General features: G+C 39.4%; 1 protein-coding gene across 2 annotated transcripts in view; it reads right to left on the bottom strand.

Annotated features, from left to right (window-relative positions):
* The window catches only part of plxna2 (plexin A2), a 167,869-nt gene extending 151,034 nt beyond the window's left edge, over positions 1-16,835 (bottom strand). Inside the window, exon 1 of one of the 2 annotated variants that reach the window (XM_026236931.1) lies at positions 16,364-16,835. The gene's annotated coding sequence lies outside the window, so the exon portion shown is untranslated. The remainder of the gene's footprint in view (positions 1-16,363) is intronic. The other variant, XM_026236932.1, reaches the window with a different exon arrangement.
* Positions 16,836-17,423: the final 588 nt, after the last annotated feature.

Below are 17,423 nucleotides of genomic sequence, written 5' to 3'. Positions count from 1 at the left end.
ATGGCCCGGGACCAGCATGGAAGACAATTGCAAAAAATGCTCGCAATCCTAAAACAGTCATTTCTCATCATTTTTTATTTTATTTCGATTTGATTTTGTAGGGAAATAAGACCTGGAAATGTTTTCCTGAGATTGGCCCTTAAACACATAAAAATGATGGCTGAGGGGGAAAAAAAGATCTTATCACAATGCATAATATCTTTTTCCTGTGCCAAAGACTGCAAACTACAGCACTCAGGGGTCCAAGATAAAAAACAAATGTGATCAAGCTTATAGATTACAACCTCAAAATGTATTTTTATAGGCTATGTTTGAACTCATGCCCATTCTGCTCTTATTTGTTCACATTTACATGTAATTAAGAGTTTCTGCATGACAACTACATCTGCGAAACAGATGCAAAACACATGATATACACATTGCTGAGTTATTCACCAGTATTGGGGGCTTAAATCTCTATTGATCAAAACTAAGGCACTATTAGCCCTGCTGAGAGAGCGACTGTAATACAGGGTCACACTGGAAGAGCCCAGCTGCTCGTTTTTATTTATTTATGCATTTATATGGATCTAATACACCAGTTTGTTCCAGGCTCTCTCCACAGGCTTGCTGTTTCAATCAGAGAAAGGAAGGACAATTTTTTTCCCAGAGCTCATAGAGTGAGTTAACACTACTGCAAATGCAATCAAACATAAGTGAAAAGCTTCTCAAGCTGCAAGCTACAATAAGCACGTAACTTTGAGGCAGAAAGATGGAGAGGCTGTACAATGAGTGGACAGATACCTTTTCCCACTGCCATCTCATCCACTTTATCTTGATACACACCGAATAAGTGTTAAATGCGTTTTCGATTCTATTTCTCTCCTTTACGGTTAACATTCAGCACACAGACACCTTAAAATCTCATTTAGCACATACAGGACCCATTTCTTCAGTCTATTACATTAGACAAGGCCTGAGCTTCTCCAAAGTACTATTTCTCTCTCTGTCATCCTCTTGTACTCTTCCAGCAACCACAGTTTCCACAACAAAGGCCATAATTTCATCAGGGGTGATAAAAACTGAGCGAATCAAGTCGTTGGCTTGTTACTTAGCGTAATATCTGCCTCCATCGAGGCCTTAAGGGAACAGCACTGCCTGTATTAGCTAGTGAAGACTTACAGGCCTTTTACAGAAGCACTGAGAGTGTCTGGTGTGGCTTTATCTCTCTAAATATATCTCCCTTTCCTCTTGCCCTTCAGACAGACATCCTTTTCGAGGATGTACACCGTGAAGCCCTGCCTGACGTGATCACTTTAAGGTTGGCTGCAGAGACAGATATGCTGCTGCTCCGAATGAATTCATGCAGATGACTGGGACAGCCAAACTTCACATGTGTATGAATAAATGAACGCAATTAGTGGATTGGTTGAATACCACATGGCGACAGAAGTAGGTCAAAAGCGAGCGGATTGGAAGGAAAGTGCCTGAGCGACTTTCAGATCATATATAGTTCTTACTCGTAGCATTTAACGGCTATTGTTATATTAATAGAGACGGGTTATCACATATCATAGACAATGGGATTTCAGTCCACTGAAACTCTTAATAGCAACTAAGCTTCAAAAACATATCATTTGGAAATGACATGGTGTCAAGGTCATTAGCATGTCTGCCCACATTTATATAATATACACTGATACAATTTTAAACTACTTGTTATTCATTTCAAATGCAAAGAGGTTACATATACAGTACATATGCGTAAATTGATGATGTGCTAGTCAATAGTGCCATTTCGCTAGTCATGTGATCTAAAAATGGCAGCCCCCATGAGGCGACCCACTCCATGTAGAATAAAACAACCTTAACAGATTATATTATTTTATTAGAATTATTATTATTATTATTATTATTACTCCTCAATAAATACTTTAATAAAGTTAAAATATTTAATATAAAAAACAGACCTGGTAAATAGGCATGACATCTGCCCTTATGTATGACAGAGGTGTCATAAAAAGTTATTATTGAATAGCCAAATCAATTTCTAGTACTTGACAGCTTCATAACTGGTGAGGCAAGAAGTGGCCTGCTGCCAACAGCACGAGGAGCATGTCCATCTTCTGGCCTGAGAGAAAGGGAAAAGGTCAGAAATATTTTGAGCGCTTGGAACTGCCAATTTATTCATCCTGAACCCTGACAACCATGGTATCTAGCCATGCTGAGTCACTGTTCTCCAGACCGCTCAGAGTTCAACGCCCAGAGGAAGGAGTGCGAAGTGGAAAATAAGAGGCCTGCTTCCTGTAGGCCAAACACCTTGTGAGCTCTGGCATCATGTGACCCTTAATCTTTGACGAGATCACTTCCTTTTGCCTTGACTTCCAGCAAGACCCATTCAATGTCATAGAGTTTCAGGACAAATTAACATTTAATATTTAGACTGCGACTTTTATAGGCCACTAAATCCCAAAAAGACTAACATTACATTTGAAGAAAAATACCGATCAATCCTCTCGGCTGTTCTTTGTGGCGCTCACCGAGGGCAGCAGAGAACCGTGCTGATATCCCATTCTACACAAATGTGAAAAATCGAGCTGCAGAGGAGCTGCGGAGAGTAGTGAATGTCACACTGACCTACAACAACGGATGAAGAATTTTGTGTCACGATACTAAGACCAAAGCACTTTTTTCCACTGAGACATGAATCTAGCACACCAGGCCAGGTGTGAGAGAGCAGGCTTTATAACAAATGCACCAGATGAAACATGAATAGGCAACATCCCTGAACAATGGAAGAGAGGAAGCCAGTACTGATGCCCTGAAAAGAGCAGAGAGAGATGCTAAAAGGCTAAAGCCATGGGACTTTGATTTCATGCCCTTGGTTTCAAAGGCATTGCCCATCACGCTAAGTGCCCAAAAGGAGTTGCTAGCTACCATCTCATCCACTCTCTCTCTCATCTTTTATTAGCAATTCTTCTCTTCTTGTGCTTCTTTCTACATATGCGTCTTGAACAGAGGGGTGGGTGACGTGGTAGGGGGTTGGGGAATTCTACAGCATCAGTTCATGCATTCCCTGAAAAATCAGTCCCATGACCATGGTGCTGCAAGTGCAATGCTTCACTCTTTGAACAACTACATGAATGCTTTTGTACTAAACCTAAAATGTTAAGCAATCATTTAAATCAGTAAACTAGGATAATCTGAAAAATGTAAAACTAATAATAATAAAAAATAATAATCTCAGTGAAAACAAAACAAATAAAACTGAAACCCAAACTGAAATACAAACAGAGACAAAAATGTAATTGTAATAAACCTATTAGCAGCCACCTAGCAACTGTGGCAATGCCCCGGCAACAATGAACAACACATTTACATGGTAAGGAACCACTTGTGTTTTCTTGGGTAAAATGTTGATATTTTGCTTTATAAGAATAACCCCACCATAGCCATATATCAATTAACATATGTTAATGACACATATATTCTGACAGAATCAAATGCTCATATGCAGGCATAGATCAGAAGAGCAGGAATTGAAATTCAGAGCAGGGACTTACTAGACCAAGCCCCACATGTGAACAGAATAGTAAAATAATTATACTACTGACTAAATAGACCATATGCAACACACACAGATCCTTTGGGATTAACACTGAGGTGTGAGTTTCAGGGTCATGCTGTTTTTAAGCAGTTCAGGCACCATTTCTGTACAAACTGCATTGGTCATGGTCTCAAACCTGAATGGCTACAACCATCTAAAATGCTTCTTTCGCTCATCTGCGCATCTGACTCTTTCCCTCGCAGAGTAGATTCGGAACAGATGAAAGGGTGTTTTTTTTCCTCCTTTCAAATGTAACAGACGCTCCTTGGGCATTAAGTTTGATCAAAGACTAATCTGTGTGTGAATGATGATTCAAATTAGCATCTGTTTCAGCTGGGCAAGAGGGAGCGGCTGAACCCAAAGCTATTTGAGGAAATAAGAGGGAAAAAAAGAGAAAGAGAGAAACACAGAAAGAGATAGAAATAGAGAAAGATCTGACACTAAATGGGACCAGAAACCTTTCCAAATATGTAATGATTTATGATGTGCCATCCCTGCCAATCATGCCAACTTCAAACAGAGATACTGTGGACTGATTTACCCAGCTGAAGTTGAAGATGAATTGGAAAATATTACTGAATGGCAATGCATTCTGGGGAATTAGTGTTCTTTCACCCTGGTCCACAAAAGCTATCCATCCATCCATCCATCCATCCATCCATCATCCTCCCTCTTTCCATCCATCTATATATCCATCCATATCTCTCTAAAACCAGATATCTAGCATCCATCCATCTCTCTCTGTTCATCCATACATCCATATCTATCTATCTATCTATCTATCTATCTATCTATCTATCTATCTATCTATCTATCTATCTTGTTAAAAGTTAACAGTAACAGCAATTTCTTTGAATTCGATATTCGATAATTTGATAATTCGATAATTCGACTTAAATGTTTGATACCTCAATTTAAATTCAATTAAAATTCAAATTGGAACACAAAGGGCATTCGCAACTCATTTTCAATTGGAATTCTCAATGGAGATTCTGAATGGACTTCTTCCTCGAGACCTATACTGTTGCAGGCTGTGTGAGTCAGTGGACAGCTAACACATCCAACCAGGAATCAACAAGCTACTTTATGGAGACAAGAGGCTCACTGACTTTCACTGACTTGGTCATTATCAAACACAGAAACAGAGCAGGATATTCACCCATGGAAGCTAGCTTTTGAAGTGCAGTAAAGGGTGAAGGTTAAAAGGTACGTGATTGAAGCTACATCAGGCGAAACAAAACAGGCCAATGTCAGAGCTTGAGCAATGCTTTCAAAAACCAAGGATGTGATTGCTAAAATCAAAGTACATTTATCAGAGAGGGAGGGAAGGAAGCAAAAAATTGCTGATCCTTGCTTTTTTTTATTCCAGGTGTTGACAGAAATAATTTGGGTGGAGAATCGGAAATGACTTTTAGTGCAAGAATATACTTGAGTCTCTGATTAGGCGTCTCTCCAGAGAGGGTGACTTATCTTGCCTGACCTTAACATGGCAGTGTTCCAGTCATCCTCTGTGACCGGCATGTGAAACAGTAAGCCACTTCTTCCGTCCTGTGAGAACGGTCACGCCAATGCCGTGCCCCGTCCATCAAACTTCCCCTGACCGCTACTAATATAATGCCCATTTCCTTTGTGCTCCCTTCCTCTTCCCGTCTGACTCACTTTCGCGAGGAACAATCAAAGAGGTCTTTTTCACATTCTTTCTTTCTCGTTTCCCGATTCAACTTATATTCTGTGCTGCCAAAGATACTGTAAATATTGTACACTCCGTACTGTCAGAGTCGCCATTAATTTTTAAGAACATAAAAGGTAAGTAGAACCCAGCAACTGTAACCATCATTTAACACTATGAGACCAGGGCTAATTAATTTGTTTGCATAACTTTCACATGCCGTTACTATAAACCACATCATGAATTTATTACAGGGACATTTCCCCTGGAGTAATTTGGGATTAGGTGACATGCTAAATGATGCAATAGTGAAGACAGCTCATTCTTGAAGAAACCAGACCAGCTGCCTTATAGTTATCAGTTCTGAGTTTTAATATACAAAATAATGATACATACAAGAGTAACGCAGATTGGGTTGTGATGAAAATGAGTCTTGAAAGCGTCAAAAAAAGCAGAGAGAATAACTAATGTTTTAATATTTTAATGTTTTTGAAAAAAACATGCTCACCAAATCTCATTCATTTGAATAAAAAATACAGTAAAAATAGTAATACTGTGAAATTTTACAAAAACATTAAAACATGAACATTTATTTTTTAATATATTTTAAAATGTCATTTAAGCATGTGATGGCGAAGCTTAATTTTCAGAATCATTACTTCAGTCTTTAGTATCACATGATCCATCAGAAATCATTCTAATATGCTGATGTTGGTTCTCAAGCTTTTTTCTTATTTTATATATATATATATGTAAATATTTCTAGAAAAAAATATAAATCTTTCTGGTGAGCCATGAAAAGAAATCCACATCCACAATCCACAATCAGTACTTTTAGCTGATGAAAAAAGAATGTCATTGTCACATGTAGGAAGACAAGACAGCCTCAGAGAAGGATTTTAATGTGGAGCGACATGTTGAAGATGCAGGGGAATGATAGGCTGTGACTCGCAGTATATCGGACATCACCGCCAAGCTTACCATGATCTCTACATTCATTTAATTCATCCACTCATCAAAGTGTGCAACAGCGATGATGGACACAAACATGATCACTAGTAGAGTCCCTATAACCACCGCTAGAACATCAAGAAGATTGAGGCTGATACAGTAGCAGGTCACGATATACTGATGAGGTTGTCGGATGGAGGTACTGGGACAATTTATGCCGTAACCTGAGGTGTTTCTGCAAGGATCTTATCTAGGTGAAGATCTTTTGTTCTGTGAGCGAGCATAGCAGAGTAGCCGCATGTTTTGAAGCATATTGACTCGGTGTAGAAAGCCTGAGGCCAGCCGGCTAGACAGAAGCACAAATTCACAAGAAGAACCCAGTCATGGCCACACACTTAGACACCTTGGGCTTTGTTTTACTGATCCAACATCAGTGGAAAGACAATCAGAGACCTGCGTTTCATTCTAAGGAGGATAGGTGTGTGTGTTTCTGGTCATTAATGCAGACATGTTGGGCATCTGCCAAAGTCCTGCAAACATCAGTAGATGATGCAACAACCCAGATAAAGCTTGACAGAAGAAGGCATGGTTATATTGACACTGCAGCACCAACAAACACGCACAAAACTCCACCCAACATCAGGTACGCAAGCACACATATGCTTGCTTGCAGCCAGAAAGACTTCTTTCCTCCACCCCACTTAGCAAACAAAGGGGGAACAGAGGAACGGAGGAGGGACAGTGTTTAGGAGGGATGGAAACAAGCTGCTACAAGCTTTTAATTGTCAGTCTGAAACTAAATGAGTAAACAAACAAAACATTATAAAGTGCATTCATTTTTAATTGAGTACTGTTTTGCAGCATGCTTGCTTTCGACAAAATTCTTCAACAAAGCCGTTAGTTGACAGATTCGTTCTGATGCATAATAATGACAGGCAGTGATAATGAAATATTTATCGCCTCCAGGAACAGCAGCTCTGCCTTTTTCGAGTACGTTACATAACTGGAGTATTTCCAAAAAAGTTGATGTGGGACCAATGCAATGAACATATGAGGTGGGTGGTTGAGCTCAGTTCACCTCTGAACTCTTGCCCATGGCAACAAGCGCCGTCTTCAACTCAGTTGAAGGTTAGAAACTACATTTTGGATTTATTAAGATGCCTCGGGTTACTGACAAAAACTCACTATACAATTCAATCTAAAAGCCTCTAAAGCGCTTGTGGTATTGATAACATTTCTGCAAAGTTGTATGTTTTCAGAATTCATCAGGATATTTTATCTACATGATTTTAGAACATTTGTTTTCTTACAAGATGACCATCAGGGTTGTGCGCCCTGGTAAAAGTGTAATGTAATTCATAAATGTGAACTGAATTTGAATTAACATCAGCATGATATACATTTGAATGCATATAACTGAAATGAATGGAAGAAGTTTGATTAGTACTAATATTTGGTGCCAATCCTGGCATCTGCCCAAAACATCTCAGCAACACCTTAGCAACCACCCAGAACCCCCAAGCATTTGATGTCATAGCAACCACCCAAGTACATCCTAGCAGCCACAAAATCAACATAAAAATTGCCCTCAACCCATTATCCTTCACTGATGCATACAAGATGACATATTATACAATACAATGAAACAAGATTACAAAAAAAAAAAAAAAAATCAGGATTAGATTTTTATCGGGAATTGTTTATCTATCAGGAATTCATACAGAAAAATGAAGTAAAAACCTGTTTATGGTTAACAGTAATATACCAAGTAGATTATCATGTGGAGTGAAAAACTGCTAATGGTTTATCATCACACAATTGTACTGTAAAATCTGTGTTTTTGAAGTGCAAAATATGCAGTACCATATAATTTTATGAAAAAAAAATGGACATTAACATTCATTATATTATACTCTATATAAATGACTTTGTCTCTCCTCATTTTTGTTATTAGTATGTACTTAATGGGGTTTTATGTTCTATTCATGTCATGTTCATTGCATTATTTTAGAGTTGTGTGTTAACCTGAAGGTTTTATGTTTTTGCTTGTTTTTGTACAGAGACCATGCTTCGTATCTGTACGAGTATTGACTTATTATGTTGCTTGGTACATAATATATATATCACGTAATAAGTTCTAAAATATACAGGTACCAATATGCCATCATGTAATACCAGAACAATATATTATAATTTAATTTAATTTTTTCAGTGTAATTTCAGAAACAGAGCAAATTTCCTTGGAATAACATTCACCAATTAGTGGACACTAAGATCAGGAAGGTGTATTAAGAAAGTAAATAGTGTCCATTTTGGTTCATGCTGACTTTAAAGTTAAGGAAAGGCCCCAAAAATGGCCAACAGCTAGATAACCTGTGATCTGCCGAGCTTCCAGAAGTCCTGATATGAACCATCCAGAAAAGCTGGACTCAAGAGCACCGGGCTGAGTAAACACCCAGCTGACACCATTACATCACAGTGACAGAGTGTCACAGATTCCACGCTTTCCCTTCTTGTGTGGCAGGCATTAAAAAGCATTAACCCATAATCCTAAACTGCTACTGATGCAGACTTGAGCCACTATTCATTCACAGCAGAGAACATGCCCAAACCCCCCTTCCATTATCCCTCCCTCTCTCTTTCCCCATCCCTCCCAAACCCCCATCGGCAGGCAGTAGATTCAGTGCAGTCATATTTAATCAACATCTCGGCGAACAACACAGGGATCTTCCGTCTTCTGTTAAGACACTGCGTGCTGTCACAGTTGGGATAATTGTCTTAGATACCCTAATTCGACAGTCGCTCCCCTTAAATCCTCAAGAAAAGAAGTGTGGTTGACCTACATTGCTGTTGATCTGTGAATTATACATGATGTCAACATTTGATTATTTATTTCCTGTGGTGTAATTCAAAAGACGAACGCTTACGTGCATAATTGTGCTGCCTTTTCAACCTCAAATATGGAATGCTGAAGGGAAATGTTGTTGAAGTTTGACAGCAAGAATCACGCTATGACATCTCTGTTGTACATTGGCATGCCAAAAAAAAAAGATACAGAAACTGTTAGAAACCATGCTACAAGATGTTTTACGAACAACACACAAACAACTGATTCGTTTGATAGGAGAGCTGACAAGCTGAGAAAGGAAACCAGTTATTGTTCATTGTTATCATGATTCCGGACAGATTTGTACATGCTCAAACAATCACGCCTCCCCCAAAGGTCAGATTTGTGGTCTAATCAATCGCTAGTGCACCCAATGACCTCGATGTTTTGAAATGACTCTATATTTTCCAGTTTTATTGTGACTATCCCCTTTGAAGGACACGCCATCAAACAACAAGATAGCTAACTGCTGAAGTCAGTATTCCTCAGAAAGAAAACCTGTAAAAGTTGAGGAACAATTGAAACGCTGGGCATGATGGGTGCTCCAAATCTGTGGAAATCTGCAGTGTTTTACAAGTGGGCCTTCTCTTTATGAAATACACATTTGAAATAACTAACAAGAACTCAAGGAACCTTTCAATCACTGTGGCTGCTAGTGCCACCCAAGCCAAAGAAAAGATTTCAAACAGAATGCTGAGCATAAGGGAAAACTTCTCAGTCCAGAATACTTTTCCCACTCTGAGTCGCTCCTTCGGTATGACCCTCTGTTCTCATTCTAAGTATGGATACTTCTTGTTTTCAAAGGAGCGTGTCCAATATTCCTGGCACGAGCTGGGCCTTCTATCAATGTGCTTGCACAAACCAGCTATGATCATGGGTACACAAAGCTGGCATGTGTCATATTTTTAACTTTGGAAGTTGAGAGTTTCATCAACTTTCATCATCACTTTCAGTTTGTTTTTCTGTGTGCTGTGGAAAGTGTTTATCTTCTAGAGTTCCCTTCTCTCCTGCGTCTGTCTCTCTCTCTCTCTTTTCTGAGGAGCCCTGTTTGCTATCAGGCCCAGGAATGAATTTGGGAGGCTTATCGGAGCTCTTTTCCCAGCTGAGGCGGAGAGGATGTGTTAAGGCGTCTGTCTCCTGACAGGAAAGAGGAGCTATCTCTCCTGATAAGGCCATGGCTGACTTGAGAATTGTAACAAAGCAGACAGCATGGATGCAGGTGGGTACACGTCAGCGTACGTGCATAAGCCAAAAATCCCAGACAGGTAAAAGGAGGTTAAAAGCAATTATATTCCCACAACAAAGGAATTATTCCCACCAGTGCACCACCGAGAGACCGGAAAAGGAGATATTTGAATGTGCACTGCTCTCGAATCAAGCAGAAAAGAAAAAGAGAATTAGAAACCACATCAATGCAACACTTAAAAAAAAAAAAGGACTACAACCTCCAGTCAACAGGGGGCAGTGTGCATATGAACCTTGTATAACATTTGTCTACCTGCCCATGGCCTTTCTTTTTTTCTGAGGGACACAACAAATATTTCAGCATTTTATTTTATCCATACAAATAAACTAATTGGTTTGGACACCACTTTCATTATATATATGTTCTATAAAAGAGGAAAGTAATAACTTTGCCTGTCTGTGGTGGAATCTGAAGTATGGGTTTAGCAAACACAACATGAGGGGTTGTGCTTAAGGAAGGGAAATCATTAGCGGTTTGTGGAAGGCACAAAAGGCTTGCGTAAGCATACTGTGCCTCCTTTTAGATGCTGTGTAGAGAATCAGCATTAGCATTTTAAAGGTTTAGCATACTTATTTGATGTTACCATACAATCAGCCTACAATTCACTGACAAGCAAACAAACAGAAGCACCATAGTTCATACATTATTACTGTTATTGCTGAAATGGGCCGTCTTCACATGCTGTGAAATATGGCATGAATGTGGTGGGAAGGATTACATACATGGAAGAATTATAGAGTCTTAGAGTAGTACCACAATGAGTGAACCTCGAATGCGCGAGGAACCTGTTGTGCGTAAGCTGCTAATGTGTTCCACGCAGAAGACAGATTGAGGCATTGAAGAATGGCTGTCCTATAGAAGTGTGTCATGAAGGCAATTCCATTAACATCTTAATAAAAGCAGTCTGGGCCCAAGAGAGCCTGGAGGCTCTGACTAACGCTTTCAGTCAATGGCTTGGGATGAAAAAGTAGCAGAGGGCCGCACTTTTCAGTTTCACTTTTCGTGGCAGCATTTTTCAGGGACCGTTACTCTTCCCAAAGGACCGGCCTCCGAGTTTGTATGCTCCCCATCATGGTCCACTTGCTCCATTCCCTTTGCTGTTTTTCATTTACTGTCCTTCCTCCCATCTGCTAGATTGGAGATCTAAACAAAAGCTTTTGTTTTCTGCAAGCTGGCGGCGGCTACAGGGGGAGAGAAGGAGAAGGGGAGTGCTGGGTTTAACTGGAGAACTCTTGCCTATTATGACCAGGCACACGGCAGCATGTGTCTTGCTCTCTCGATCACTCTCTCTCCCACTCCACACACATACAGTCTTTTCTCTGTCTACCTCAAGTACTCTCTTTCTGGCCAAAGTCTCAAGAGGCAAAACTCTATCATGAAGACCAGATAAAACTAAGCGCAGACACGACCCAAACATCCAAAGGGCCAAAGCTATACCCAATCCAAAGCATCTCACATAATAACAACTCACCATAAAACCCCGTTACCCTCAAAAAGTTCTCTCTCAGAACAGCATGCATTATTGGCCCACTCATTAAAAGGCAGTGGAGGCTCTGAGTTTTTATTGGAGAAATGGGAGGCAATTGATTTTTGTGTCTGTGTTTTGAGCTGCTCATATGAAAGCACTATTTCAGATAGTCAAAAGCAAAAGTGGTCTCAACAAGCTACTAGTAACCTTCTCATTTTTCCAGATGATCACAGCGCAAAACAAACAAACAAAAAAATATATCACATTTTACAGTAGGACTGTTGTGGCATAAAATGCTGTTGGCTCTAAAGTATAATTCATGAAAAAAAAAATGAAAATTCTGTCATCATTTATTCACCCTTATGTCAATCTAAACCTGTATGACTTTTGTTGTTCTGTGCAACACAGACGCAGATATTTCTGAATAATGTCCTATAGACTAAAACAGCCTTTCATGTTCTACAGCAAAATAATGGTTTGGAATGACACAAGGATGAATATGAAGATGAAGGTAGCATGCTTAGAATGACTGGCACCTGCACATGATTGACTCGTCCGATTCTCTTGCCCACACTCTGGAGCTGTAAATGCGTCAACACCCACAATTCTCTCACTGGCACCTTCCAAGTGAGAGTCTGTCCACCAACTGTTCATGGGTAATTAGCTTCAGCAGAAAACACAGGCCTAATTACAGTGTAGCTAAACGCCGGGTCACCGTATCAACCCCATGCCTAATCCACCAATGCTGAAGACAAATTATCACACCAGGTTGTTTACATCCTGATAAAGGATGTAAGAAGACAGACAGAGAAGCTTGGCAGTGGGAGCTACATATGTGGTAGGCCAGTGCACACCATTTTCAACCTAAAGTGAATCTGCAAACATCAGTGTCACAGGATAAATGTAATCGGCACCACATCTGGCTCCACTTTGGTACACTTGGATGCATATATGCGTACAACTAAAACACACTTTAAGCAAACAATAAGGATCAAGAGTGATACCAATCTTTGTTGTATCAGTTGGATGGTAGAGAGAGACCTAGATAAACAGTCGAGCAGCAATGTGGCAAAAGAGAATTCAAGATCAATGCGCTAAAACAAACAAATGTTGGATACACAAACTAATACATGAGACTAGCATTAAGGAAGCAGATGAACTCTCTCGGCAAGAGCCCATCCTGCAGGGCATAAGCGTGCAAGAGTCTGTCTGTGTGTACGAGCGGTGGGGGGACGGTGGAAAGGCTTGCATTGCAAACGCAGCCCTCTGAATGCATTTGTACTGTTCACTCATTAAGAAATAGGTCAAGGATTCCGCCTGCATGCATCGCGACTTGTCAAAATCTCTTAAGCTAAACGGGAGAAACCAATATGCCATCATGATAGAAGAGAAGAGGGGGTTCTCTCGAGGTGTAGTGCACGCTGGTGACACAGCATGCAACTAAAACAAGCACGGCCTTATGTGTGACCCACCAACCTCAAATGCCCCTTCGCCTGTGGGTTAATCACTCTGGAACCCTGGGAAGGTTCGGATATTGTGGTTTGTTATTGCAATGTACTCATCAATAGGTGGCGCTACAGAGTATCGTGGGCCTACTCGAAGTTTGCTGGGAGGTTTGTTTGTGACTCTCCATCAAGTACTCATCCCAACATTCAGTCAAAGCTAGAGACAGAGGAGCTGTTCTGCAAACACTAGATGCCTGGTGGACAATGGGTGAGATGAGTGATGAGATAACATATACTTTAGGATCTTTACATTGCCGTTTTCACAGCTGCAGAGTCTCCCCTGAACGGACTGATAAGGTAATCTCAATGACCTCAAAATCCGAGCCAATTAGATACAAGCACATATCCAAATTGGCCCCTAAACTAACACACTCGAGCACAGCATTTAACTGGGGCAAGGAGGATAAGCACTCAGCATGGGTCTCTTGTGGCCACCCCATTCAGAATCGACCTCAGTTTCCCCTCAGACATATACATCTATCTGAGAGCCAATGGCTAAAAAGAGAGGAACAAACCACTTTTAAGCACATAATACCCTCCAATTACCCTTCAGGAAACGCTTTATGCACCTGGCTGACATAATCAAATCAATAGTGTGCAAAGCTATGTAAAAATGCTAGAGCCAACCCAACTTAGGAAGATCATGCTGAGAGATAAGGAAAAGACGGCCCTTGATTTAATTCACGATTCTGACCAAACCGCACAGAGCCTGCAGAGAAAGGAGGAAGCAGGTAAAGTTGATGGGTGTGCACCCAGTAGAGACTTGTCCTTTCAGCTTTGTGTAGTTAACCTTATTGATTAAAGAGCCTGTGATCTAGAGATGCTCTACAGCTTTCTCTGTCTCTCAACGCCTCAAAGGGAACAAACTATAAAGCCGCATAGTGAGCAGAATGCAACATACAGAATGTAATCATGCTTTGTCATATACAGGAGAGTTAAACCTACATAAGTGACAATTATTGCTTTCTGGTGAGCAATGTTTAAACATTGGCACTATGGACAATATGGGGGGGGGGGGTGTTCTTCATGGCAGTATGAACCAATTATAATTATAATAAATATATTATAAAAAATACTAAATTGGAAAAAAAATAACATAACTCATGCATGACATCACTAGGGGAACACCACTGATTTAAATATGAAGCTAATTTCAGACATCTCATGACTTTATGAGGTTACAAATGAATTAGACAATCAGGCAGCCAAATATGCAGTCTCGCTGAAAGTTTCATAAAACAAAAGCTGAGTGAAGAATGATTTACTTACATTAAATATAAAACAGAGAAAAGTTTTTACTAATGCCATATAATAGAAATGTAATATCCATCATTGTTCTCTTACCAGGTGTCTCATGACAACTTTTCAGGGCAAACAGGCCAAAAAAAAAAGAAGTATTATTTGAGAAAATCTAAATGGTTATTTGTCAATAATTATACAATATATATATATATATATATATATATATATATATTATTATTTTTTTTTTTTTTTTTTTTTTTTTTTTTATTTTTTTTGGTTATCCAGCAGTCAGCTAGCCTATCTTTAAAATCTTATAAACACTTTTGTAATATTTGTGATATGCAAATCGATAATGTGTCGATATTGACCATAGTGTACTTATGTTTAGTCGACGTACAGTCCGATCCTGGCTCTCGAGCGACCTACTGTTGCTATGGTTACCTCCCGAACGCGAGTTCAATGAGGGTCTATTTATGAGCGCACTAATGAACTTGTAACCTAACTTTTGTTGTTACTTAAAGGTTATTTGCAAACGCAGTTGAAACATATGAAATAAAACGTTTTAAGACTTGAGTAGGGGTTTATCAGATTCATTTTTTATTTGTCTTAAATGAAATGTGGATACAGTTTTAATCTAAACTGGGTTAATTTAGTCGTTTATCCACTAGCAATACGATCTTTGGGTTCGTGAATGAACCGTTTTCACCCTGCCGACACGCCGTCTCAGGTCAAACCGCTGTTTCGCTTCAAGACGGAGATAAAAACGATGATGTGAAGAGGTCACGCTCGAGATGAATTCACCTCATCTTCCTCACTGAAAGCGCCGTTTGATTGTGTTAGACCGATTAATATCATCCCTGTCCTTCATAGCAGATGCCAGTGATTCTCATGCAAATGCTGGCCGATTTTCTACTTAAAGAAACATTTATTTTCTTTAGAGCCGATGTCAGAGCCGTGTGTGAGGGGAAATTAAGATTTGTGAGTGCATTTGCTGTAGTCGAGATGAACGGAGTGGAGTTTGAGGTACAAGAGCTGAATTGTGACCACAGCTTCACATTATGAACATGTATCATTTTCTTTGATGGAGTCCCACAAAACTGAATATATGACGGGATTCGAAGAACATTAAACGGACTCAGTAGACGATCATTCAAGTAGGATAGATAAGATTGCAAGGAGCGCACAAGTGAAGAGTGTGAGGTAACGTTAGGCTATTAACTTTAAATGAGCGTAAATTAGACCGATAAAATACAATTAATGGGATTGTGAAAGCGCATATAAGCTATATGATGAAGATTCAAGAACAACATTCCCATTTGCATGTTTTGTTTTGTTTTTCGCTGACATGAGAATCATTTACAAACATTCACATTTTATTTCCGATTGTGATGTCTTATATTGTGTGGGGGAAAAGACGAGGAACGGAAAAACAAACTAATATAAGCTATGTGCACAATCATTACCACTCATGGCATGCAAATTAAATAAAAAAAGTTGAAACGTGACATTGAGGATAGCTTATCTGTTTAAAGTGAATAGCTACAATGTTTGGACTGGCCAGCATCATCAACAGCACATATTTCCACATAAAGCAAAGCCACCTAATTAAACCCCATTATCCTAACCGAACTGCTCGTAATCCACAACTTCTTTGTGATTCATGATAAATGTTATCCCGATAACATGATCTCATTTCTCGATGCTTTCCTCTAACACACCGCACGGATCACATTAGTATTCGTGACCACATCTCGCACGTAAAGCATCTCTGGGCTGAAATGAATTCATGAAGCACGTTTGTCCACTCACCTGCAGTCCAGAAGAAAGCTTTGGATGGTTTCTAATGTTCAGTTAAAATATGTCTGGGTTCAGCTCAGTTTTGACAGATAGATCCACATGCAAACGAACGCCGAAGCCTCAATGGTAGCACCTTCAAAAATAAGAAGAAAAAAAAAAGAAAAAAAATTCTCACACAATTCCTCGAAGATTTCTTGCAGGAGACGATGGATGAACAGACGCCTCGCGGCTTCAGGTAACTGATCTATGCAGCAAAAATCAACGCTTCATCAGTCGATGCCGGAGGATGGTCATTCACAATCGCATATACCAAGTGCACGGCACATTCCCCCAGTCCTCTGACACTGACAGCGGCTTGACATCACGCCTTTTCATCAGCAGCTCTCCGTTAGACCGTCATGCACGCGCTCATTGCTCTTCTGTGAAGGTTTTACGCGAGACTGTTACAGTAGCAGCGCGTTTAAACCCAGCCCCCCGTGCTAGCACTCAATTACTGCCGACTCTGTTTGCATGCCGCACGTTTTAACTGTTTCATGTTAACTGTTTTGTTATTTTATTTTAAATTATTTTATTTTATTTTAAATTATTTTATTTTTTTACAAATGCACAAACGAGGTCATTAAAAATAGTAATTTGAACATTTAGCTTTTGAATAATTAATTTATTACCTGTGCAATACTCACCTTAGCATATACTGTACTCGTTGTATAGTGTAATATAGTCTGTAAGGCTATATTGTGCAGACATTATACGGCAATTGTTTACAATAAATACATACATTTGTGTGTAATCACTTTTTGCACTGCAGAAAACTTGCAAATGTCAAAGAAGAATTCTGTGGCAAAATCACTTAAAGAAAATAACAATGATACATTTTCTAAATTTAACCTTTAAGCTTTTTCCAAAACAAAGATCTTAAGATATGGTGTTTAATGAAGTGTATGTGCTTAGCTCTATGACCTTTCTATGCATATAATTTTTTGTTGTTGTTGTTGTTGTTTTTTTTGCAGTGAATACAAGACCCCCTCAAAATATTTAAAATCCATTTACAAGTAAAACAGTTATTTTTTAT

This window comes from Carassius auratus, chromosome 48 (assembly GCF_003368295.1).
Source record: "Carassius auratus strain Wakin chromosome 48, ASM336829v1, whole genome shotgun sequence".
Lineage (NCBI taxonomy): Eukaryota > Metazoa > Chordata > Actinopteri > Cypriniformes > Cyprinidae > Carassius > Carassius auratus.
The sequence above is the reverse complement of the archived record's forward strand: the minus strand, read 5'-3'. Positions and strand labels throughout refer to the sequence as shown.